The 26,597-nt window shown below is 39.5% G+C and overlaps 1 long non-coding RNA gene across 1 annotated transcript; it reads left to right on the forward strand.

The window, feature by feature from the left end:
* Positions 1 to 2,151: 2,151 nt before the first annotated feature.
* Positions 2,152 to 12,516, forward strand: LOC148215059 (uncharacterized). Its single transcript, XR_015797175.1, has 3 exons — positions 2,152 to 2,307; positions 3,261 to 3,328; positions 12,391 to 12,516. It is a non-coding gene; the product is annotated as an uncharacterized LOC148215059 (long non-coding RNA).
* The last annotated feature ends 14,081 nt before the right edge of the window (positions 12,517 to 26,597 follow it).

Here is a 26,597-nt window from a genome sequence, read left to right on the forward strand (position 1 = left end):
CGGTTGCCTAGCTGAAATGCTGCCCACCCACAGCCTCGAGTTGGCAGAAAACCCAGAGAACTGGGAAGTTCTGCTTTCTGTGAGGGGCGTTTCTTTGATTAAACTTGCTTTTTTGGCACAGAAGCCCACTTCCAAAGATACAGAGCAGTGCATTTTATGATTCAGTTTCAAAGATGAAACCAAATAAAAGCAGTAACAAAACCTCACCCATAGGAGAACTGCCAGAAAGAGAATTTGAGAACGCTTCCACTACTTCACAAGACGTGTGCATGTATACGTATGTTTGGTCTATTTATTCAAAGAAGGATCCCTCAGTCCTTTTCAGCCCACAAAAACACACTTTATTTTTAAAAACTAAAGAATGTGCAACTACAAAATGGCTTCTCTGAAGCCATGATTAATTCCATCTGATTTGGAAAGCCCTCCACTTGTTTGCTAAATCCACAGCACAGCATTAAACTATGATAAGGCTTGTTTGGTTTGGGCTTAATGTGTTGTGGTTTGTAAACTCGGATTTATGGTATAATCCAAGGCACAAACCTTGGCATCATGGCTTATTCAACAAACCATGGTTTGGTATCATGCTGATGATACCCAGCTTTATATCTCCACCCTTGGCAAATTAAGCAGTGCTGTTGGGGTCCTGTCCCGGTGTCTGGAGGTTGTGGGGGTCTGGATGGGGAACAACAGGCTTTGTCTCAACCCTAGTAAGACTAAGTGGCTCTGGGTATCGGGGTCTGCTCGTTCCATGGACTTACCATCTTTGGTTCTGGATGGGGTAGCACTGCCCCAGACAGACATGGTATGCAATCTGGGGGTTCTCCTTGATTCATGGCTCCTGCTCAAAGAGCAGGTGGCAGCCATGGCCAGAAGGGCCTTTGCACAAGTCCATGTTATGTGCCTGTTGCACCTATACCTGGACCAGGAAGCTTTACTCACAGTCACTCATGTCCTGGTCACTTCTCGAATGAAGTACTGCAATGCACTCTACATGGGGCTGCCCTTGAAGAGCATCTGGAAGCTGTAGCTAGTATGCAATATGGCGACGTGGGCAGTTATAGATGCTCCTCAATCAGTGCACATTACACCTCCACTTCGCGAGCTGCATTGGTTGCCCATATGGTTCTGGGTTCAATTCAAGGTGCTGGTTATGACCTATAAAGTCCTATGTGGCATAGGACTGGGTTATTTGCAGGACCGCCTCTCCCTGGTTACATTTACCCATCCCATCAGGACCAGCAGGAGAGACATGTTATGGGTCTCATCTACGAAAGTGTGTCATCTGGCAGGACCCAGGAAGAGAGATTTTTCCACCTTGGTGCCCACCCTGTGGATCATCACCCCTGGCCCTGATTCTCCCAGTCTTTAGGAATGCCCTGAAGACATGGCTCTGCTGCCATGCCTGTGGGTCTGGCAATAATGGTAACTAGTTTAAAAGTTAACTATTAAAATAGTACATTTATTTCTTGCACAACCCTAACCCCAAACATATCGCTAACTCCATTCAGGCAGGTGGGAGGGGAACTGAACAAATGCATTTATTATTTTAGATAAATGATAAATGCAAAGTCTTATGTCATAATTAGGTTTGTGGGGAGGGAGATTGGGCATGGTACAAACCAGATTTTGTGGTTTGTAAGCCACGATCAATGGTTTATCAAACCCAGCCAATGATAATGTCTTAAATAAGCCCTGGTTAAGCAAATCAGGAGTTGATATGATAGGTAAACTGGGTCTTAATCTTATCTGATTCTTATGCCAACCAGCAATAATACTCTAATGCCGCCAGAAGCTGTTCATCTTTTTAACTTGCTTAAAACAAACTCAAAAAAGAAGGGGCCAAAATCGCTGGTTTCTCAGCTGAGCCTTGGTGTTGCCTAAAGGTAACACACCTCCCAACCAAATCTGTTTCCTATAGGCAAGAATGAGGTGATACATATTCAGCAATCAGTAATCTCTTTTTTAAACTTTCTTCAGTTTGCCGTTGGGAAATTATTTTCTTTTTCCAGCAAGACGTATCAAAAACAGAAGTACACCATCTCAAAAAAAAAAAAAAAATGAGAGAATTAATAAAAACAGGAAGGGCTGGGACAAAAATAAGAGGAATGAACAACTGGAAACGTGTAACTACAACAAACCCTGATGGCTCAATCGCTTCGGAGAGAAGTTTCCCCTTGCAAGGCTTTCGTTATTTTTTCCTGTAGGCAGCCAGTGGGGCAGGCCTGGCAAGAATCCTCAGCTGGCAAGAACGACAGAGAGCTCATCTGGATGCCAGTCCCGACGTTGCCGAAGCGACACTGCCCCATTGTAAGTAGGAGACATGGGGAGATCAAAACATGCTCAGAGCACAAGACAATGTTTAAATCAGGACATAAGCATTTTGTCTAGGCAGTGAATACTAACTAATTCTATTTGTACAACATGCTTACACTGAGTTGCAGGGGGCAGTTGATAATGTCCTATGAAGAGCTGAAACCAGTCAGCACTGGGATTAGTGAACCCTTCTAACAGCAGGCTGGTCTAGGAAGCCTGGCTCTCATCTGACTTTTCACACATACCCTTGGTGGCCCAGCTGAGTGAAATGGGCAGAAAAAGATGGAGCGTGGCCCTGACCCCAGTCGCAACAGGGTCTGACCAGGTCATCCGTGATGGTATGCTCTGGTGCGGTAGGCTCCGGTTGTTATTCAAGGGGGGTGGCTGACAGGGTCGGTCAGGATGTGCAAACAGAGCCATTGACAACCGGGGGAAAGGAATGAAAAAAGGGGAGAAACGGTGGAATGCAGCATTTTGAATTTTGCGCAGGAGTATTTCCCACCGCAGCATTATCCTGCAAGTTGCTCTTCTTTCCTCTCTTGCTAATGTTCACACTATCATGCCTGTTGCCTACGTAGCCAGAATGACACCGCTCAGAGTCATGAGAAAGCGACAGACACAAGGTTTATAGAAGTACAGAAAAAACTGTTAGGAAAAAGTGTGTTTCGGGGTTGAGGGAAGAACTAAGATGACGCTAAGGGTTACTGAGTGCTAATTTGCAGTTAAGGGTAAACAGGGACATAATATTGCAGTTGCAGTTTTTAGCAGCAGCACTCCATATTGTACGGCAGTGTTTTGTCACAAGCCCCGCTTGTTTTATGAGACCTCCATATTCTGCCTTCTAATATTTATCCAATGAGAGAAAGGGGAAATGACGCTTTTTAGGACAGTATGTGAAAGGGATATAGTAATTTCTTGTTTTTTTCTTTGTTTACATATTTTATTAGAATTTTACAGTACAATAAAAGAAATGAACAATAAGAAAAAGAGAAAAGAGAAAATAAGAAAAAAGAAAGTAAGTGAAAAAAAAGAAAGAAAACAGAATTTTGACTTCTGCCCTTCTTTCTATCGAGTAATTGCCATCTTATCCTTTCCCCTCCTGCTTTAACCCTTCTTAAACTCACTTATGGTTTTGAATATGGTAAGACTGAATTTGAAGCAGAATTATGTACTAATGATGAACACATTATTGCAAAGATGTATGAACTTTTATTGAAACTAGAGACAGAAGATGAACAAGTTAAGGACGGTATGATAAAATGGGCTAAAAACTACAATATACAGATGGAACAATGGGAAAATATGTGGCAGAAAGGACTGAAATTTACATTGTGTTATAACCTTAAAGAGAACTTCTATAAAATGATGTATCATTGGTACTTGTCACCAGAAAAATTATCTAAAATGTGTAAAGATACTTCGAATGTATATTGGAAATGTGAACAACAAGAAGGGACATTCTATCATCTCTGGTGGACTTGTAAAAAAGCAAAAAAAAAAAAAAATTGAAATGAGATACATATTTTCATACAGAAGATCTTAAAGATTAATATTCAGTCAAAACCAGAGACTTTCCTTTTGGGCTTGATGGATAAACAGTTGGAAAAAACTCATGGAACTTTGTTCTTATATATGATAACAGCAGCAGGGCTTTTATATGCACAGAGGTGGAAAGATACATTACCTACAGTGGAAGGTGAAGGTGATGGAGTTGGCTGAGATGGCGAAATTGACGGCTTTGATTCGACATAAGACATTGTGTGATTTTAATGCGAAACCTTTTTTGGGCTTTTTGTGGAAAACAGAAAAAAATGAAATTAAGTTGTATGGATTTGATGATTAGAAATAATATGGGTTACTAGAAATAATGGAAGTTATGTTGTTGATTTAGAGCAAGAGTTTAATGTATATTGTTACTTATATCTATTGCAAGGAGGGTCGGAAGTCAATGCTTTTTTTTCTTTTGTCTTTTTTTTCTGCACTCTTGATCTTTACTATTCTGTTTTCCCCCATTTTTTTTCTTTTTCTTCTTTTTCTTAATATTAGTTCTTGTTAGCTTTTACTGTTCCTTTTTTTTTAATTCATCAAGTTATTAAAAGAAACCCTTCTTAATCTCCAAATCCATAAATCATCAGTTCAGTCTTTTCTTCTTTCAGCAAAAAACACATATACGGCTTCCAGTCTTTTAAAAAAGTCTTTGTCGTTTTTCTGACTTTAAAGGTCTTGTAAAATCATGTGAGTAGAACATAGAATTTCCCTCTGCGGTACAGAATTCCTTACTGCTATCATACTCCAACTAGATATTAGAGACTGGCCTTACCTCTTACAGGAGACATGGTATCCGTTCTGTAGGGAATAGAAGTCCTCTTTAAAAGTAAAAAGATGATTTTGCCCCTCTTGAGCAAGTATCCATATCCTTTCAGATTGGGTTTTTGCTGCACTCATCTGATTTCCTCTTATCATCTTCAGCAAAAATGCCTACTGAAAAATATTACATTATTTTCAATAGGAATTCTTAAATGCATCCCCCAAACATTAACATGATGGGGGATGCATTTCTATGCATTCATTGTGTGTGTGTGTATTCCATAGATACGTGCACAAACATTAGATTTTACTGTGGATCAGATCCGAATCTGAATAGTAGTGTATCCCAAAATATGTATCAAGAAAGCTTCAGAAGAACTTTGGCACAAATTAGCTTTGTATTTTGTATGTCCATTGACTCTGCTTGTCGGAAGCCAGCTGTGAAATGTGCAAATGGCAATCACGTGACCACGGGATGCTGCGATTGTAATAAACGCCCACTTGTTGTGAAGTCCCCGAATCTTGATCACATGACCACAGGGATGCTCCAATGGTCGTAAGTGTGAGGACCAATCATAAAGTTACTTTTTCATTGCAGGCATAACTTCAAATGGTCACTGAACAGAGCAGTCATTAAGAAAGGACTACCTGTATTAGTTTCCATTGTAATGATGCATACATTTTCTTATATTTTGTTGCTTGCCAGGGCAGATTATAGGTATAAACTTGCACTGAGTCTCTACCCAAATTGTTACAAGAAGGTGATAGCACCTCTCCCCCTCTCTCTTTTTTTTCCTTTTACAACTTACATTATATTTATTTCCTTTTATGGGGCTTCTCTTTGGCAGGAATGGGCAACATTTGGGGCGGGGGGACTGGACTAATTTATGAGAGGATGGAAATGTATTGGTCTTCCCTGTTGTGGGGCCATATAAGGTTGCATAAAGTGATGCAACTGAGACAAAGGTTTATCATCAGAGAGCTAGGTATATGCTACACTGACATCATGTACTTGGATTCCTGTAATTACCAACCATTTATTTCATACATTATCCTCTGTAGTGAGGTTTTTCAAATTGGGTCCTGGGAGGACTTAAATTAATTCTGCAAGTGACTAAGGTGAACTCCCTTCCCCCAAGCAAAACTCTCTGCAAAGGCCTGAGAGCGTTGGCCTTCCATGAAATCATTAAAGTACAGCAGAAAGGGTGGGGTTGTCATTTCACTTTCTGTCATCCTACCCTTCTTGATCATGTAGAAATGTGACTAAGGCATGACTGAGGCGTGAGTGACCATGAGAAGAGCTTCCCAATCCAGAAATGGGTGCAACTGGTACAAAAGACAAAGTTATGGAAAGACCCTCCTTTTCAAGCTGCAGCCATAAGTCCAGGAAGACCCCCAAACTGGTTACCAGCTCTGAGTGGGGAACTGCAACCCCACTTATAGCTGGGGGTCGAAAATCCCCAGAACTAGATACCAGGAGGCCTACAACCCAGAGCTACTTGGTATTGTCATGATTGAGTTGGAGCCTATTTTTCCCCACCCAAATCCCCACACCCTCCAGGCCCAGGTCAGGATCAATTGGCTGGCCTGGGACAGAGATGTGTAGCCAAGTATCCTACTGATGATACTTAACCTTATGCTGATAGGTGACCTCTCCCCAGAGTTTCATGTAGATATTAGGAATCCCTACAAAACAGAGGAAAGACCTTTTGGCTCCTACCAAACACTGACAGGAAATGGACTGTGGAGAAAGGAGGAGAAACACCATGCCTCCCACTCCTATTCCCCTGACCCAGTCCAGAAGGATATCATGGTTGGTATCAAAGGTTGCTGAGATATCAAGGAAGGTGAGGAGGGATGTGCTTCTCCCACCCTGAACCTGTCATCAAAAAGTGTGACCAGTGCAGCCTCAGTACTACATCCTGGTCTGACTGAAAGTGGTCCAGATAATCTGTTTCCTCCAAGGTCCTTTAAAACTCTAGCTCAATGACTTTCTCAATAATCTTTCCTAAGAAGAGAAGGCTGAAGACTGGACAAAATTGTCCAGTTCTGTTGGATTCAATGATGGCTTCTTGAGGAGTGGACAGACCACTGCATCCCTCAGAGCCAGCAGAACCACCTCCTCTTTCAAAGACTCATTCACCACTACACAGATCCAATCACATGCCACGTCCTAAAAGAACTTGACCAACCAGGAGAGACATGGAACTAAGCTAAACTCAGGTGGATGAGCTGACAGACCCAAGGATGCTGTCCACTTCTTCAGGACCAAGAGGTTCAGACTCTTTCCAGTTCACCAAGCTAGACCATGCCTCTAGATATTCCTTCTAATGCACACTACTTCTCATTTGCTTATTTATGCCTACCTTTGTAGCTATATAGAGTTATAATTATATTGGAAATCATCTCCATCATCATTTAGCATTTGTGTTTTTTCCCCACAAAATGACAGCCCTATATACTGAAAGTGGCTGTTTGGATTGGTAATTGCAGGATATGCAGACCCCTACAAGCAGCAGGTTTGGTTTTAGCATTATTGTGTTCTTTATTCTATGTTTCTGTTTACTTCTTTTTATTAGCCGTGAAAGGGACACATCTCAAAAATAGGATTAATAGCACTTAAAGCAGAATATGTAACAATAACCGAAGTAACTAAGGAGATCACAATACATTTAGGGAACTAAAATAGCAAAAAGATATATTTCAAGCGTTTTCTTCTTCCCTACAGTGTTGACTGTTCAATTTAGTTTTGTTTGCTTTTGGATGAAAGAGAGCACTGAAAATGTTTCATCATGAGATATTTGTAGTACTTGTTTTACTTACACGTACAAGAATAACGTATTGAAAGTAAGCAATTTGCTGTGTGTGCTGGCTCCTCTGTCAGATTTCCAGTGCCTTCCTTTCCAAGTCAAATTGCAGCTCTCTTTTCTCAAATTCACACCAAGAAGTTGGTTGCAAATTGTTTTTTATGTTCATTTCCATTTGCCAGAGTGTGTCACAATTCAAAACGCTGCTGAGAATTGCATCTGAAATCTTGCAGAAAACTTCCAGCTCTCAGAAAAAAATATCTCTTTGATTAGCTACCAATGATGAAATGTAAAATGATATCCACGGACAGCTTAACAAAGAATAGCCAGCATCTCTAATAAAAGGACATTCTGCATTTTTACTCTCCAATACCTCCAGAGCTGTTTGATATTGGCCTGCAATTGTCCTAACTACTGTTGAACTAGAAATGCAGGGAACATCGTAAGATCACCATGAGCCAGTTAGGGCTTCCTCCAGTAGTGGGCAACCAACATAATTCAGTAAGTGCTCCAACCCCTGAATTATCCTGGCTTCTGGAGAAGCAAAACTCCTCTCCCCTATTCCATACTCACACATGCAGTGAGAAGAAGGAACAACCTGAAGAACAGGAGGAAGAGCTGCTACCAAGACAACAGTCAGATAAAAGAAATTTGAGTTCAGGGCAGAACTGTAATCCAAGTAAGCATCTCAGACAAGACCCTCCCTAGTTCTCATGAAGGTAAAGGGAGGAAGGGGGAAGCACATTCCGACTTCAAGATTCTGTTACTGTAACCTTATAATAAAAGTAGTATTAGTGTTCATGACTTTGGTTTCCTACCCTGAAGGGATGACAACTCATTACCACTTTCCAGAAGGCTCCCACAGTGGTATTAACTTGATGTCTACGGGGAGACTAAAAGCAGAGCCATGGCTGAAACACATTGCTTCCTGGGTTCTCCTCCCTCCACAAAAATGCAAGACCGTTAAGAAATTTTTACATCTATTAGCATTTCTGTTGCTGAAGGAAGAAGGTATCATAATCCTGTCAAGCTGCTTTAATTTGCTTCAGAAAATGTAATCATTGCTCACTCCTTTTGTGATTGTAAGTCAATGACATCCATCTATCCAAGAAATGTATATAAATCAGCTATGAATTCTGTGCTATTTTGAATAAGAAAGAGGAGGACTGGGGTTTTTTTTTTTGTTTTTTTGCTTCCTTGCATTCTTCCATAGTTACATGCTCAATACTTTAGGTCTTTTTTCCTTCAATGAGGGCCTGGAAGGGTCTGGAAACCAAGGCTAAAGTAGAATGTTTAGCTTACAGAAAAAATGACTGAGAACATAAGAACATCAGCAGTGCTCTGCTGGATTGGACCCTGGCCCATCTAGTCCAGCAGTCTGTTCTTACAGTGGCCAACCAACTGTACAAGAAAGCCCATTAGTTTCCCAGCAGATGGCCTTCAGAGGCGATCTCACTGCCAATGCTAATAGACATTAATCTCCATGACTTCCATAAATTGGTCCAACCCTTTCTTGAAGCCAGTGGAGCTGGTAGCCAGCACCGCATCTTGTAGCAAATTCCAAAGTTTAATTACGTGCTGTGTAAAAAATTTCTTTTTGTCAGTCCTGATTCTTCCAAGATCCAATCTCATGGAGTGATCTCTGGTTCTAGTATTTTGGGAAGGGGAAAATAGTTTCTTCTTATCCACTTTATCCACACCATACATACTTTTGTATACCTCAGTCATATTCCCTCTCATTCACCTCCTTTCTAGACAGCAGACATCATAACAGTCTTCAAGTGTTTGAGTGGTTATCACACAGTAGACAATCCTTTATTGCCCCAGAGGATAGGACCAGAACCAGTAGATTAAAACTACAAGAAAGGAGGTTCAGGTTAGATGTCAAGAGATCAGTATGCATGAGCATTGAAAACAATGCACTGATTATCAAGAAGTCAGCTAGTCTTGTGAAGAACAAGAGTTGCCAAGCTAACCTTTTCTCATTGTTTTGTTGGATAACTTAGACTATGGGAATGCTGTAGGCATAATATATCTTGATTTCAGCAAAACATTTAATAATGTAGTCCTTGACATTTTGATTCGTGAGCAAGTTAAATATGGGCTGGACTACATGGCAGATGGATGCATAGCTGGCTTGAAAATCACACTCAACAGTTTCATCAACAGTTCCTCAACAGACTTAGGAAAGCATGGAGTGTTGCACTACAAAGGTCATTCCTGGGTCCTCTACTCTTAAACATTTTTTGGATGAAAAGGTGGAGGAAACATTTATCAGATTTGCACATGACATAAAATTGGGTAACACAGCTAATATCCTTGAAGACAAAATAAAATTCAAAGTGATAGTGGGAATGGTTTGCAAATAATGGATTGCCATGAAATAGTACCGGATGGAGTGCATTCCCTAGAATCATAGACTTGGAAGAGGCTATTTAGCCTGAGGCCAGCCCCTGAAATTTTACTGAGGAAAATGCAAAATTCTTCTCCTAGGAAACAGAAATCAAAAGCACAGAAATAGGATGGGGACTTGGTAATACTGCCTTGGAATAGTAATTGATTCCAAATGGAAGGTAAATCAGCACTGTGATGTGGTTTTCAAAAAAGGTAAAAGCAACTTTAGATTGTGTCAACATAATATACTTTCCAAATTGCTGGAATTATTTTATTTTATTCTGTTTTGTTCAGTGCCCACTTTGAGTTCTGGGCACCACACTTTTTAAGATTAATTCAGAGGAATTGGAAGGTTCAGAGAACAGCAACAAGGATGATTGGAGAATGAGAAACAAGTCCTTTGCACGGTGGGTGAAGAAATTGGGAATGTTTACTCTTGAGAAAAGAGGACTGAAAGGGATGTGACAGCGCTCTGCAAATCCCCAAAAGAATGGCACATAGAACCAAAGTAAGACTTATCTTCTCTCATTCCAGGATGCAGGACATGGAACAATGAGTTCAACTTATGGAAGGCAAATACTGATTGAACGTTCGAAAAATATTTCATAATAGCAAGAGCAGTTCAACAGTTGAACCGTTATACCAAGAGTTGGCATGTTCAGTAGGCAGTTAGACAGCCAAATCTTTGGCATGCTTTAATTTGGAGTCCTGCACTGAGCAGGGGTCAGACTCAGGCCTAAACTGACTTTTAGGTACTGTATTTCCATCCAGTACTAAAATTATTCTTAATGTATTTCGGTTGAAGCTTTATTTATTTGGCATGGGGATACAGCACAGTTGCTTCCTTGCTTTTTGATCACTACGTGCAGTCATGCAGATACTACATGAGACAAGATTTGGGAGATCCAAGGCCTAGCATGCATAAATGGAAAATACTTCCATTCATCTAAAGATATAAATCCTTTTGATAACAGTTTTCTGTTCCTTATAAGGTGCCAATGTGTTTAAGTTTCTCTTGTATGCTTCACTTTTTATTTCTTTGTTTCAAATATTGAAGTATCTTTCCCATTCTTGATTAAGTAATTAAGAGTTTGTGGCTAGGTCTTTGACTATTAAAAAATGGGGATATATATGTTGCTTGTCTGATTAGCAATTTATTTTGGACAATGTTATTTAATATCAACTGACTATTGGGTTTGCACATCATGCTAAACCATAATGTGGTTTCTTTCATTTTGACTTCATAGGTCATCTGAAGTCACATAGTGTAGGTTTGTAAACACTGTTTATACTTTGCGTGTTGTGAAAACCTGCCATTTGTGGTTTGTTCAGTAAACCATGGTTAAATAAATCGTGCTTTATTGTCATATTAACTTACCCTGTATGAAACACCAGGCCAAAGATTGTGGAAACCTAGGCTTCTGTAGGAACTTGATAGGGCTCTGTGAAAGACCAAGGAAAAAAAGTTTACTTAAATGCAACCCAATTTTGGGGGTGGGGGGTGTCACTAGAGCTTTGCCTCTTCATCTGGGATTCTGGGATTTTAAAATTTATTTTTAACTAACAGATTCTGTGGCCCTAGTTTGAAATCCCCTGCTCTAGGTCAAGGGATAATTAATAACAGAGCACATTTCAATTTGAAAGCCATTTTGAAAAAGTTTTCCTTACACGTGAACAGATAGGCTGTACTTGCCACAAATATATGGCAGTAACGATCAGAATTACTACCTGGGTAAATCAATACTGTTATGTGCATACATTTCCTTTTAAGCAACGAGTAATTTCAAGTTTCTCAGTGCTTGCTCCAGCTGTGTTTACTAGAAGGTAATGATGGTGTGTCTGTGGTGCCATTTACAGCACTGGCATCCTAACAGATTTCTGTCCCCCATAAGAGTTCTGGAGGGACCCACCGATTCATAGCATTTCTGGCAAAGAGAGTTAATTAGGTGCCTTCCAGATGGGTTTGATTCCGACTGACTATGTGGAAATGTTTCATTTTCATCTGTCTTTAGTAAAACTCATATTCCAAAAAATGTCTTACCCCATCCATCTATCTTAGCCATTGTCATTGTCTTCTATTTTCATCAACCTTTCTTTTGCTAGTATGGTATCTGCAGGTATCACATGCCCAAAGTATCTGAGTTTTGACTTCCTGATCGTTGCCTCAAGGGAGCAGTCAGCCTTTATTTGGTCCAGGAGTTACAGCCCACACTACCCTTAGTAACAATCTCCAAAGCCACAGTTCAAAACTACCATATTTTTTATCTCACTCTTTTTCAGTGTCTAGATTTCAGAGCAGTACAGTACTGCTGAAAACATCGTTTCTGAATCTTTGCCACTGAAATGTGTTTATCAAACAAAAGAACAAAGATGACAGGAGTTTATGGGTAAACTAAGGGAAAATCTCAGGCTTTTCTGATAGTGTGCGGAAAGGGGCAATTCTTCTTCTCTTTATATAGATTGCCAAATATTAAATAAGAAGTTTGAAAATGAAATTAGGGACACATACATATCAGGGAAAATCACTAATTCACCAATAAATTGCTTTTAATGTTTATCTTTTTTTCAGTCTGATTCTCGTCAAAAACAACCAAGATGGGATAACTTCTGATTGAATTAGCTTGCTGAATGGCTTGGACTTATTTCAGTTAAACTCTTTTTCTAAGGAAGTGGTGATGTTGCAATTGCTGCTGCTGCTGCTAGAATCCTCCGAGAGGCGTATTTCAGGTCTTCAAGGTTCATCCTGGAACTCCAGCCTTACCACTGTGAGTAATTGAATTTTGGCTGTGAACCAGAATGGATGTGGAAGATGAAAAATGAGGACACAGCATGAAATCAAGCCAGGCTAATCGGTGTGAATCATTCTTGTGCTGACACGTTGCTGCTGAAATGCAACAAACCACAAAGAGAAGCGTCACAGAAATTAGGTGTTAAGGAATTAAAACAGATGACCATCCTCCAAAACAAGAACACCACAAAGGATATTGACTTAACATTGGAATAACTGCAGACATTTTCATTTGTAAAAATAAATTCCAGAATTGTACAGATGTGTCTCGTGGACATTTGTTCTACCAAAGTTCAGCATATTCTACACCTTTAAAGATGCACCTAGCTGTCTTATATTTTGACCAAGGATTGCTCTTCCCCACTTTTGGTCTTTGTTCTTAATAACTTCTCCTGACACAGCTCCTAGTCATTATGGGATAAATACAGATGAGTAACTTCCTCATAGTCAAATTTTTTAAAGTAGCATCATCACTTAGCAGTAATGTAAATGGGCCTTTTCTTTGGAGTGTAATGGTAAGGCAGAAGCTCTTGGGTTTATAGGTACGTCACCATTCCGCTTAAAGGGCAAAGACTTTTGTGGTACTAACTGGAAGATTTGATGGCATTTAGCATTTACAGCCAATGTGTTTTGTAACTGGGTAACTCCTTTCCAGAGAAGGGTATAAAAAGGAGGAAGTTTTCCATTCTGGCTTTTGAAATTTTGACTGTTTCAACATTCATATTGAATGAGACCCTCCAGATGTTTGGATTAAAACTCCCACAATCAATTAGCATTTATTTTTGGCAACAGCTGGTAGAAACTGAAGTGCAAAACAATTGCCTACCTTGACATAAGAAATTATCACAGGTATGCATTTGTTTTTGTATCATATATGTTACAGAATATGAAACTTTGAGCCAAAAATAGCACACTTCAAGAATTAGCAGGTAGGACCAATGCAAGCACTAAATCAGTTTATATGTATTTTAAATTAAAATTAAATATGCTTCATATATTGCTCTCTAGTCATCCATTTAATAATGGTCCACATCTGTTACATTAAAAATTATAACCTAACTACTGGAAGCCACACTGTGACTTTGGGATCATGTGAAAATTTGCAACCTTAGTGCAGCTCAGTTATAGAACCATATTTTCCCATTGTTTTATTACTTTAATTTTGATTATTATAATTTCATCTTTACCAAATTCCCTAGACAGTCCCATACAGAACAGGGTAAAATCAGCAAAAAATAAGATATTCAGTAACATTTGTAATAGACTGGAAAGGCAGCCCCCAAAGTATGTTTATCTGTTATTAATTTGCTTTATTTATTCTATTTGTATATGGCTAATTCAATACAGACTCGCAGCGGTTTACAAAACAAATGAAAGCATCCATAACATTAAACATGTCCATAGTAAATATAAATTAAAACCAGTAACTAATCAAAGTTACAACAGTACAAGAATAAATTATAGCGACCATGAAGAAATAAAACTTAATCACAGAACTAAATACAGTAACAGTTAAATCACAAGTAATTCAAAATAAAACAAATTAAAGGCAATGATAATTGATTCAATCAAATACTCTTTAGAAAAGTTTCCTCTTCAGTAGCTTCCAGAACATCAAAAGAGATGGAGTAAGTCTTAATTCTAAGGGAAAGTGAGAGCCACAACTAAGAAACAGTGCCTCCTGGCCTCCTTTCATTTTACTTCATTAAAGTGGGGTGTGACCCAAGTTTTTCTGAAGAACATCATATTGGATAGGATGATTCACATGAGACAGGGCAATCCAGTAGGTGCCAAGCCAAAAGGAATCCCAGATGAGATGGGAAGGTACAGCCCACATAAACATCAAGCAAGTTTCTCTGAGAATGGTGTCTATAACCAATGTGCCAACAATAAGACTACCTTTCTGGCCATTTGGCAAACCTCCAGAGAAGTTCTCAGTGTTAGAGTAGATACATATAGCAGGAAGTAATTCTTGGTCAGTCTTTGAAAGAATGGGTCTGGGCTTTGAATCAGATCTGGATATGTCTTCCACTACATTATATCAGCATGACCCTGGTAACAATCTTATCCCCCAGTTTGGGACCCCTTTAATCTGATAGATTTTCAAAGTTAGCCTGGCCCCACATATAATGTATACTGCAGTACAATCCAAGGAAGATATGACCAGCACGTAGCTAGGCAATCTCTGTTCAGCTAGCAATGTGTATTTATGAAGCAACTTTTCTCCTTTCTTTCCTTCCTAAAATACTTCTGTCAATGTGCCATAAAGGAAATGAACTCTATCCTGGAGAATCCTTTCTGAGAAGGAAGCACAGATGCAGCATTTTGCTTCGCTGAGCTATATAAAATATAGCCTGTAAATATCCTAAAGAGGTCAGATCTGGGCTAGGAGCGGAAGTCTGCTGCAGGCAGATAGATAGGTAGAAAGGAAAATGGAAACTGGTTGTAATCACTCAGCAGCAAAAGAGCTTCCTGATCCATCATCTTTTTTTCTTTTTAGAAAAGAACTTCAGCTCCTCACATCATCTCTGAAATTTGCCAAAACTCAGCCATATCACCATCCCAGGGAACTTTTTTTTTTAAATGATTCTGATTATTCTGTTGACAGCTCCGGATTGAATAAATCAATCAAGTCAGGGCCAGCCTGAGTTATTTTGCTTGTTTCCTATGTCAGGCAGTTGACCTATTGGACACTTCAAACCAGGTAAGAGGACAGCATCCTTCATTGTGCCTGAGGACAGATGACACAGATGACAGATGACAAGCTTATGGGACATAGAGCAGGCTGGGTGATAATGATAACTCTGTTCTCTCAACCCAGAGGAACCATCAAAGCTCTCAAGAGGAAGGCCCTGTCTACCTCTACATTCCAGCATGGCTCTGACTAATAGACTTGAGCAAACAAATAACAGAGACTCACATATGCTTAGTGTTAGGCAGAATGTTTACTTTGGTTTTGACTGCATACCTAGAATCCTTGTTTGGCTCTGTTCAGTTGTCTGAAAAGGGATCAGGCAGAGGTCTTGATTAAAAACAAAAACAAAACAAAAAAACCAGGCACGCAGCCTTGAATTAAGCAGGAAGATAACAAATTCATCTCGCATCTAAGCAGCTATTTCTGCTGATGAAAAAGTGTGGAGGAGGAAAACAGTACACCATGCTCCTACTTACCCTCTGATACCTTAGACTTCATTTTCTTCATTGCAAACTAGTATAACCATGGGGCATATAGATGAGAATTATGGGATTTAAAATTCAAAATATCTGGAAGATCCCAGGCTGCCACATTTACCAGGAAGTCAAATGGCCAAATTAGACCTGATGTTTTAATGGTATTAATATGTATCTTTAGCAGCCTAATTACACTCAATCCTCACTGTACCAATATGCTGTTGGCAGGGCAGCATAAAGTTCTGACTGTCCTTACACTGGCTGCTTAGATGGGCAGGGAGATATTTTGAGAGTCCAGACTGGCTCTGGCAATGGCACGTCTATCCCGTCTGATATAACAGCCCTTCCTCCATGTTAAAGAAAGCAGAAGTGTCTGAAGAAACTTTTATTTATGTAAAGAGGTAGAGATTCCCACAAGTTGAGCTTCACTCTTGGTGAAGTGAATGGATGTCATTTTCTAAGCAACCATGTAGAAGTCACTGGTTCCTTCTGTTTTGTTTGTCTCTTTTCCACTTCCCAATGCAGCCTACAGTCTTAGGGTTTCCTGGTAGCGTCCCACTAGTGTCCATCAGAATCAGCTAGAAGTTACCGCTTGCTGTGATCTTTTCTTTGATACAGGTAGCTGTACCAAAAGAATATTGCCCCTATTGAGGTTAGCCTTTATAATAATTGTGCTCTTCCCAATAGGAATTCTTGTCATGCTAGGAAATTCTGTTTATGGCTGGGCAGTGGCAGGAAGCAAGCAAACAAATCCTCATAAGGTCATTATAATGCATTGTTTTATTCTTTGATCATAATTGTATAATTGGTTTTAATCCTGGATTATTATACATTTGTTCTAACCCAAATTACTGATCTGGGGAGTTGTACACCACTCAGAGTCAGTTGATTGGAGTGATCTATGAGCCCTGTAAATAAGTAAATGAATAAATAAATAAATGCACATAAGGATGAATTGAGGAATAGTAGGGCTGTGCAGCACATCGGAGTTTATCTATAAAAAGCGTTTCAGAGGATGCAGGAGCTTGAATGCTGCTTCTGTGTATAACACATTAAAGCAGCTGGCTCTTTTTTTGAGAACCCGTGGCAGCTGCACCCTCCTAAAAAACATTACTGTCTCCCCAAGTGTTACTGTATTCCATTTATCTGAACTCAGAAACAATTGTTTAAATTGCTTTCAGGCAGTCTGAGGCCACAGTGCTAAAGTTTGCTGCATTATCACCAGGGTAAAACAAGAGGTTGGCCTGGGATCCCTCAAAAATAATTTCTAAATTAATAATTTCTAATAACAAAAGTAACAAATTTGGGGATGAGGCATTAGATGAGATGAGCATCAACACAGAGTAAAAGGGGGGATAGTCACCCGTGTATTCCCTTTACAATGCCACCTCAGATATCTGGCATAGTTGCAAAAAACAGCAAACATCTTGTATGGAATTCCTATAGCGTTTAATTTATAGAAATATTTCTGTATTGCTTTTGTCTCTGAGATGGCATTAATTTAAACTTTAAAAAACAATTTTGAAATGTAATTCATTACACATTACATATTACAACATTACACACAGCATAATATAACAACAGAAAGCAGAGCTAATAAATACATCCACACTAGGACCTAGTTTAGAAAAAGATTGTTGGTAACTAGTCAACAGTTGTGCAAGATAGTAGGATCTCTTTCCTCATGATCTCTAGCAAACAAACCTGTTGTCACAAAACAGAAGCCCTTAGGATTTTTCATAGTGGTGAATGATGAAGAAATATTTTTATTTCACCAAGAGAAACTTCACTGGTTAGCTAGAGGGAAGGTATCCAGTGTTGCAAATTGCAGTAAGCTCTGCTCTTATTATGCTCATTTGCACTGCAAATCCGCCTGCTGCATTTAAGAGGTAGTTGTTCTTGAAAAAACACAATCATTCTACTAGAGGGATAGGGAATCTATGGTCTTTCAGATGTTGCTGGACAAGAACTGTTAGAATCCCCAGCTGTTGTCATGCTGCCAGGAAGGGACAGCTTAGGGAGAGAGGGCCCAGATGACCATTTCCAGAGCCGCTATGAAGAGAGGTCTAGGCATCTGGTAAATAAAGTTGTTTGGATCCACTCTGAACTGGTCTTCTAACTGTGCAGATCCTATGGAGTTGACTGAGAAGAATTTGAGCCTATAGGTCATGAGGAAGTGGGCAGAGTCCTCAGAACTGTGAGCTTGACCACACCTGCATTAGAGCTATGTCCTTTCTTGCTGGTCAAGGTTGCCCAGGAGCTGACTTGTGGTTGGGCCAGGCAGTGGTTAGTTCACCCGTGAGTGAGGAGACTGTCCCCTCCTCAAGAAATAGTCCACTGTGGTATCCCCATTAGCACCAAGGCTGTGGAGTGAAGCAATATTTCCCAGTGCCATGCCTTAAAACCTACTCTCAAGTAAGAAATGGAACCATGACAAAGCCAGACTTCCAACCCTCTAAGGCAAACCAGGAAGATACCACACTCAGTGGTATCAACAACCACTAAGGAACAAGGAGCAAGAACAAAGTTATATTGTCCTGTTATGTTTATTGTTCACCAAGTCAAGCAATCATCCCTTCATGCCATAGGCCAGCCTGAACTGAACTGAAAGACAGAAACTTTGTTTCCTCCAGTAGTTGATCTGCAACTACCTTCTCAATCACCTTGACAAGAAATTGTAGATTAGACACTAGCCTATAGTTGTTACAGGGAGAGGGATCTGGTGAAGATTTTCTAGAGGGGGACAAACTAGACCTTCCTTCAAGGCAATGACAGAGGGCAGAAAAGAACCCTAATCAATAAAAACAGAAGGAATAGGCCTACAAAGGAGGAGGGATGCTATTCACATTCATTCAGGTTAGCTAAGGTCTGCATTCAATTTAGGCTTATCTACGTGAAGGATTGGAGCAAACGCCATTTTTCCTGAAGTATTAAGATTTAATCTCTGAGAAACAAAACAAAAACCTTGGATAAAAGGTTCCCCACTATTGTAGCCCAGAGGACTACACTTCTGCATAGCTGAGAATGTGTGCCAAAGCAATGTGAGGCTTTGCCTTTTATTCACCTGACCATGCAGTTTCTCGGCTTTCTATGCTTTGTGAAACCTTATGAGATATTTTCTTCTACATTCACGAGAAAGGAGAAGTCAAGTGAAAACCAAAAGATTTCAGCACCAAAGATTTCTGAGCAATCACATGTCACTGGCAACACAGCCCCACATAAAATTATTTCCACATTTATTGTACTAAATTATTACTACTTTACGTTTCTTCTTACCCTATACCACAGGAAAACAAGGTGCAGAAAATGTATAGTAATAATTATTCTGATTTTAAACACAGGAGATTTAGTTATCTCTGTCAGTTCCCTTAGAATACAATAAAATAGCACCCATTCCGAGACAAGTACATACAGTGAATGTATGATGTCATTTCTTGAGGCCTCCCTTCTTCTGTTCTGCCCTTAAAACTCTTATGAAAAAGTCTGGCCACAGTAAACAAGTGAGCTGGCCAAGCCTGAACACTGGACAATTTATGGGTTGCATCAGTCTGCTTCATTCAGTTCAAATAATTTGAATTAAAAAAAAATCAGTGCAAAATAAAACAGTGAATACAGAGAAATCAACACTCCTTGAGTCATAAGGAGGAGGTTTAAGGAACTGAACAAACGTAAATCCCTAAAATGAACTCAAGCAAATTATTTTTATGCTGAATCTTGTTAGTTTTTCTCTCCATATATACTCAAACACACAATGAAACCCATACGCATTGTTAGGGCTCCAAGACTTATCTATTTATTAGATGGATTTAGATGGCCCCCAATTGATATGCAATTCTGGGTGGCTAACAGTCAATAAAATAACTACATGGACAATTTTTAAAAAAATATTACGCATATTGCATGCGTGGAGCAAAAACCCAACAAAACAAACAGTTGTCACCCTGAACAGGTTACCCAGTATCCAGGCCCAAAGTTTGAGGGAAGAGCAGGTCTTTAGCCTTATGGAAGGCCAGCAAAGTTGTGGTCTTCCAAATCATGGAGGCTATGCTGATCTGTAGGACAAGCACAGCAACAGAGAAAACATGCTTCCTGGGCAAGATTTAATGGAAAAACATTTTGCAAAAATATGTAATATTTTCCACTGATGTGGAAACTTTTATTGCCAAACGCTGAAAAAAACTGAATATAGCATTTTAAGTTTTGAAATTATGCAGCATACCTTTGATGTATAAATATATACATAGACTTAGATATCCAATGTAATGTAAGATATGTGTAAGAAAACACACACAGATATGCACAGGACAATTGAATTTCAACATGAATTGCAGTCTGACACTTCAGTTCTAGTGTTTTAAAAATCAGCTGGTCCCATTTTATTTGGCATGTTTCCTATTCTGTAGGATCAATGATATAAATAATGACATAAATAAATAGCATTACTATTTGTATACCAGACTTGTTTAAATTTTGCAGCAAAATAATAGATACACTCTAAATCAGTAATTATTCCTCAATGCCACTGAGATTGATTTGAAAATTTACAAAAGTCTATCTGATTTCAATGGCTATGGGGAAAACAAGGCACTAGCCCTGTATCTACTTAGCTCCCTGTGACTGATTTCTCAGCAGTTATGCTTTGGATTGCACTGTTGGACTGTATACAATTTAGTGTAATGGCTGCAATCCCATGGCTGCAATCTATGCACACTTAAATGAGGGCATATTCCACTGAACATACCAGAACATACCACATAAGTATGCATAGGCTAGCTCATCAGTTCCATCGTTAGGTAAAAAATAGAGATGTTTCAGACTATAAATCTCTCAGACATTATGGGAGTCATATCTCAAAACTTTTAATTGTTCCTCACATAGACTTGGTTTCTAGTCTATCTTGGTAGCCCTCCTCTGAGCCTGATCCAGTTTACTGATGTCTTCTTTAGACACAGTACTCCAAACGGGGTCTGTCCAAGGGACAATTACTTCCTGTGATTTGGACTCTATGCTCCTGTTAATACATTCCAAAATAACATTTGCATTTTTAGCATCTGCATCCCACTGCTTGCTCATGACAAGGACACCCAGATATTTCATATGTACTACTACTGCCAAGCCAAGTTTTACCTATCCTGTACTTGCATCTTTTATTTTTCCTATTAATATGCATAACTTTACATTTCACCCAGTTAGATTCCATTCTTTTCGTTTTAGTCCAATGCTCAAGCAAGTTTAGAACTTTTTGAGTCTTCTCTAAGGTATTAACCACTCCTCCCATTCCTTCCAGTTTTGTGTCATCTGGAAATCTGATAGGCTTAACTTCCTTATCCAAGTCACTGATAAAAATGTTGAACAGCAAAGGGCCCAGGACAGAATCCTGTGGTATTCTACTTGATAATTGTTGTGGAAGCATGTATGAGTACTCTCTGGGTGTGGTCATTCAACCAAATACGAACCCATCTAGCTTATATTTAGCATTTTACTAATGAGGACATCCTGAGAGATGTCACTGAACATTTGCTGAGGTCAAGGTATATCCCCCTGATCTACTAAGCTAGTAACTTTATCAGAAAGGAAGGTAGCTTACTCTGTCATGACTTGTTTGTGACAGACTCGGGCTGACTCTTGTTTACTGTTGCATTCCTATTCAAGTCCTAAGAATAATCTCCTTGAGGACCTTGCCCAGTATAGATAGCAAGCTGATAGATCTGTAATCTTCCAGGTACTCCTCCTTCCTTTTTTTGAAGATAGGGACATTTGCTCTCCCTGAGTCCTCTGGGCCCTCAGCAGTCCTCCTATTCTCAAACACTACACTTAGCTATCACTGCCAGTCCTTTCAGTACCCTAGGATGTATTTGATCTGGCCTTGGAGATCTGAATTCATTTAAATGGTCCTTTAGCCTTTCATTGTCTATCCTGAGCTGCTTTTCCCTCCTTCGCTACTGGCACAATGATGGCCAGCTAGGGATTCATTTCTCTTCTCAGACAGAAAATATGAACTGACATTTTGACATCCTGACAATAATGACATTCTGCTTTTTTACTAGAATCCATTAACAATTTAAACCTTCGGAGCCTGATCTTTTGTTTCTAATGTACTCAAAAAAGACTTTTGTTGTTGTTTTGAGCATTTCTTCTCAACTCATTCTGTGCAGTAGATGTTCTGACACAATCCCCAGAGTTCTTGGCACCTGTATTGTATCCTTTTTTGTATCCTTCCATTTTCTATATATGTCCCTTTTTTCTTTTCAGCACTTTAGAATGTTCTGGATATATCCACATTTATATCTATAGATACCTCCCTTTCTTCCTTCTCAGAATCCTTTTACTGTATGAAAAGGATTCTGAGGAACTGGAAAGAGTGCAAAAAGAACAACACGATGGTGAGAAGCTTGGAGGTTAAATCCTATGAAGAACAGTGAAAGAAAGTGGATATGTTTAACCTAAAGAAGAGAAGGCTAAATGGAGACATCTGTTAGACAAATTCTAACAGATGCAGAGCCATCTTTGTCTGTAGAGTTAAGCTGTTCCAGAGAGGTGGGGGGGTGTGCATAACTAAAAAGGCTCATTTCAAGTGATGCTCTCACTCAGCTCTCACTGAATGGGCACATTCCATGTGGAACTGGTGATCTCAAAGACATGTAGGTCCCAAGCCATATAAGTGGCTTGAATTGCACCCAAACGTTTACCAGCAGCCAGTACAGCTTTTGCAAAAAAAAAAAAAAGTCACCAGGGCAGACTGATGCACTGTTTCTCTCCATCCAGACCCTAACAGCATCCAGGTACTTGTTCATAACTTTGATATTTCCCACTTAACCCAGATTGAAGATAAACAACTGGGTATCATCAATATACTGTTGATACTTCATCCCATGACAATGGATAACCCACCCCCCAACCATTTCATGTAGATACTAAATGATAAGATGGGGAGGACTGACCTTGCAACAGAGTGCCGAAAGGCTTGACCTCACCTGGCCCCATCACTACCAGTTAGAATTGCCTGCTCATGAAGGAGGAGAACCACTGTGAACAATGCTCCCAAGCTCCAAGCCCTCACTGATTGTCCAGAAAGATACCAATATTAATGGGACTGAAGGCAGCTTAGATGTCCAGCAGGGTGAAGCAGCTCAAATCCCAACCAGGTCCCACCACGGATCATCCACAAGAGTGACCAATGCAGATTGTGCCCCATGCCCAGGTCTAAATCCTTACTAAAAGGAATTATTATAATCAACTTCATCTAAAGCTCTTGGTAACTGCTGGCCCATCACCTTCTCAACAACTTTCCCTAAAAAGGGAAGGTTGGAGACAAGCTAAGACTTATCCAAATCAGCTGGGTCAAGGGATGGCTTCTTTAATACCTTTTTATACTCTTTCAGGGCAAAGGGCATCATCTTCTCCAGAGAAGCATTCACCACAGCTTAACCTCCTTCATTTACCTGTGGCATAAAGAACCTTCGTTTGCCTGTGTCCATATGTTCTTAGGCAGGGCAGGCAAAGAAAGAAAGAAAAGTTTTGACATCCACTTATGTTAAAGCTCTGCAGATGCTGAGCATCCTCCTCTCCCACCTTTCATCTCTTCTCCCATCCAGAAATGTGTGAATCCCTTTAAGTGTAATTGCAAAGCCCAGGAGACTGGAAGCCATAATCTGAGTATTCCAGCAGAATCAAGTTTTCTACTGATACAAGGATGGGTGGACAGCATTTACTTAATAGTGGCAAAAGGTCTTTAGACTTTGTTTTTTTAGGACAGAGGTAGCCCCTATATAGATTTAGGTTGTTGTTTCTTTTTCCACTTCTCTGCATAGTTTTTCTCAAAAATGCCAGTGCTAATACAGCAAAATCCCAGCTTTTCCACAAAATATTTTCTTAATTAATGCAAACAGAGGTAGTAGTTTCTTTCCACAATATAAGAATTCTTTTAGACATTCCAAAGCAGCTTTGCAGGAAAAAAGCAGTGGATGGTTAATCTACAGTACTATAAAAAGGACAAACTTCCTATTGCTCAAAAGCGGTATCAGAGGAAGCTTGCTTAATCAATCAACAGACTTTAACGTGACACAGAAGGGAAATGGTTGCAATTTCCTTTAAGGTCTTTCTAAAGGATTCAGGCAAAATTATTCCCAAAGCCTGGCCAAGATTTTTGGCTTCTTAAAAAAAAAAATCCAAAATGGTTATCCAAAATAAGAGAACCTGGCACAAATCAGTATATCCATATTGTGGTTTTCTTAACCACATAAACAGGAAATTCCAGAATTTTCAATTGCATCTCCTTCCTGATCAATTCAGATTTATCATACAGGTCACTGCAGTGAAACTATGTGTTATGAAACAAACATAGGATTTGCCAGTATAGTATTCATCCCCACCTTGTATCAATATTAGTTTTTTTCCCTCAAACTGGCTGGAGAAGTGCATGTAATGACATCAGCACATAAAACTGAACAACGCTAGGGTCTCCTGAAAACCCGAAGCATGGTTCCAGCTAGCTATGGCACAAATACACCCTGGCAACGCCTTTTTGTCTGCCACATTGCCATGACCTGGTCTTCATTTCATCCTTAGTCCACGAATGAGACAGGCTTCAGTGTTCAAGTAGTGTCTTCCTCATTCTAAGACCAGTCAAGGACAGCCTCAATATGTGCAAAATCTGTTAGGTTTTGTCTCATTACCTTACAGGGAAACCAGATGAATGCAGTGACTGGGAAAAGAGGCAGTAAAAGCAGGATAGGGACAGTCAATTTCATGCTGGTATAGTTTTCTGCCAATTCAAATCTGGGTGGAGAGCACTTTATCTCAGCGAATGGCTCAATGAGTCAAACAGCTGTATTTATATTTTCTGAATCATCTCCAAAACTCAAGACATGTTTGCACATTTTCCTTGGATTTCAGGATAATGCAGCATTTTTTTTTTCTTAGCACATCACATGCTTTAAAAAAAAAAAAACCTTGGTTATTGCACCATAGATCGAAAGGGGAAGTATTATATAAGTTTCCCTCTGCCAGTTCTGTCTAATAAAGATATCCATGTGGCAGGAGAAACAGTTATCCTAGAAGAGGTTGTTCTTAAGACTGAAAAGTCTCCCAGCTCCTGGAATCTCCCTCCTCTCCATCGTTTCACTGGTGACAGCATCTTTCAGAGATGTTTCTATTTCATGTGTCACAATTCTCTTATTAAATTGTGAGGGATAATGTACTGGCAGCTTGTTTTCCTCCACCTATTAACCGCTCTGTGTGTGTTTACAAATCACCAAAGAAGCAGACACAGTGTATGGGAGGGCCTGGCTCAAGTACATTTTTCTGCTCCCCAATTGGTCAACTAGAGGGAATATTAGTTGGCTTATGAATGGTTCTCAGTGTTTCAAGGTCAGCAGTAATGAAGATGACAATGAGCTGGATGCGTCCCAGCTTAAGTCACATTGAGGGAGTGGAGAACACAGTTGACTTTTTTTTTAATGTTCGTTCATCTGACCTGAAAGCTCTCTCTGTGATAGATGGAGGATCTCTGGGGCATTCCTAGCAGCAGCAGCGAGGAGGCAAAAGATGTAGGTGCTTATTCAGAGTTTTTGGAAAGGAACTGTGTAGTTATTAAAATCCAACACAAACAAAACATGATTATAGCAATCAGCATTTGCCTACAAGGCTCACACAACAAAAAGCAATCAGGAGTTGAAAGGCCAGGTGAAGAACCTAGCAAAGTGGATGGGGGAAGGATATGAGAGACTGATAGGTATCTCTACTCTTGTAATCAGATTGTAGACTTTTTATTTTTAATGTAAGAAATCACTTAGAACTTAGGGGAAAAAAGGTCACGAGAACACCTATGTTAAAAAGGAAACTTTAGAAAGAGATGCATTTCTCACACCTTCCAGCTTCTTTCCACACTGTTTCTCTTGTTCTGATCTGTATACAATGGGGAAGTAGAGGAAGAATATGTTCTTTAAGTAATTCAATCTAGTTCAGAAAACCCTATTTCTTTCTTCATGAATACATTTTAAGCTTGTACAATGTCCACTCCTTCCTTTTTTAAGACACTGCAGGAGAACATCAAAAGCTTTGCTTTTAATAACTATGGTTTGAGAATAAAGCCAGATCTGAAACCAGGATTTGATTCTTGGCTAGTTCTTGCTATGTATGATTTTAAAAAGCCACAGTTGTAGTTGGAATGCCTTATAAGTCATATAGCGCTATGGTTAACATAAAATCAAATGGGTGTTAGTTTCTTTCCTCTTTTGAAGTGTGTATGGGGAACAGGTGAGCCTGAAGCACATTCAGATTGTTTAGGATAGCATGGAGCCATTATTTCTGAAATGGGACTCAGCCCAACAGCATTTTAAAAGATCTTGAGATGCTTCCAAAGAGTACCTTTTTTTAATGAACTCAGTTCAGCACATCAGCATTAAACTGGATCTCAGGCTGGGTTCATACAACATGCCAAGTCAAAGCCAAACCACATGGTGTATCAACATGATGTGTGAACCCATCCATTGTGGTTTTTAAACTGTGGTCAGATAAATCCAGCCAACTGTGATTTATATAGTAAACCATGATTAAGGAACACATATTTTAGCCCATACATAATTTTAGTCACTCAAGTATCCAAAAAGGGACTTTTCCTTTTCTTCACTAAAAATCTAATATAGAATTTAACAAATGAATTTCTCTCACATTTTTCTCTGTTCTGGCAAGTTTTATCCTATCTAACTGCTGACATTTAGACATGATCAAAATAGGACTTTTTAAAAGCATGGGTAGTACCCTTATCCTCATTCTTCTGCATTAATCATAATGTGCTATGATCTTCTGGACAAATA

The sequence above is a fragment of the Python bivittatus genome, unplaced genomic scaffold (assembly GCF_059951505.1).
Source record: "Python bivittatus isolate LINGU-HERP-01145 unplaced genomic scaffold, Pbiv_v1 ctg000480_np1212, whole genome shotgun sequence".
Classification (NCBI taxonomy): domain Eukaryota; kingdom Metazoa; phylum Chordata; class Lepidosauria; order Squamata; family Pythonidae; genus Python; species Python bivittatus.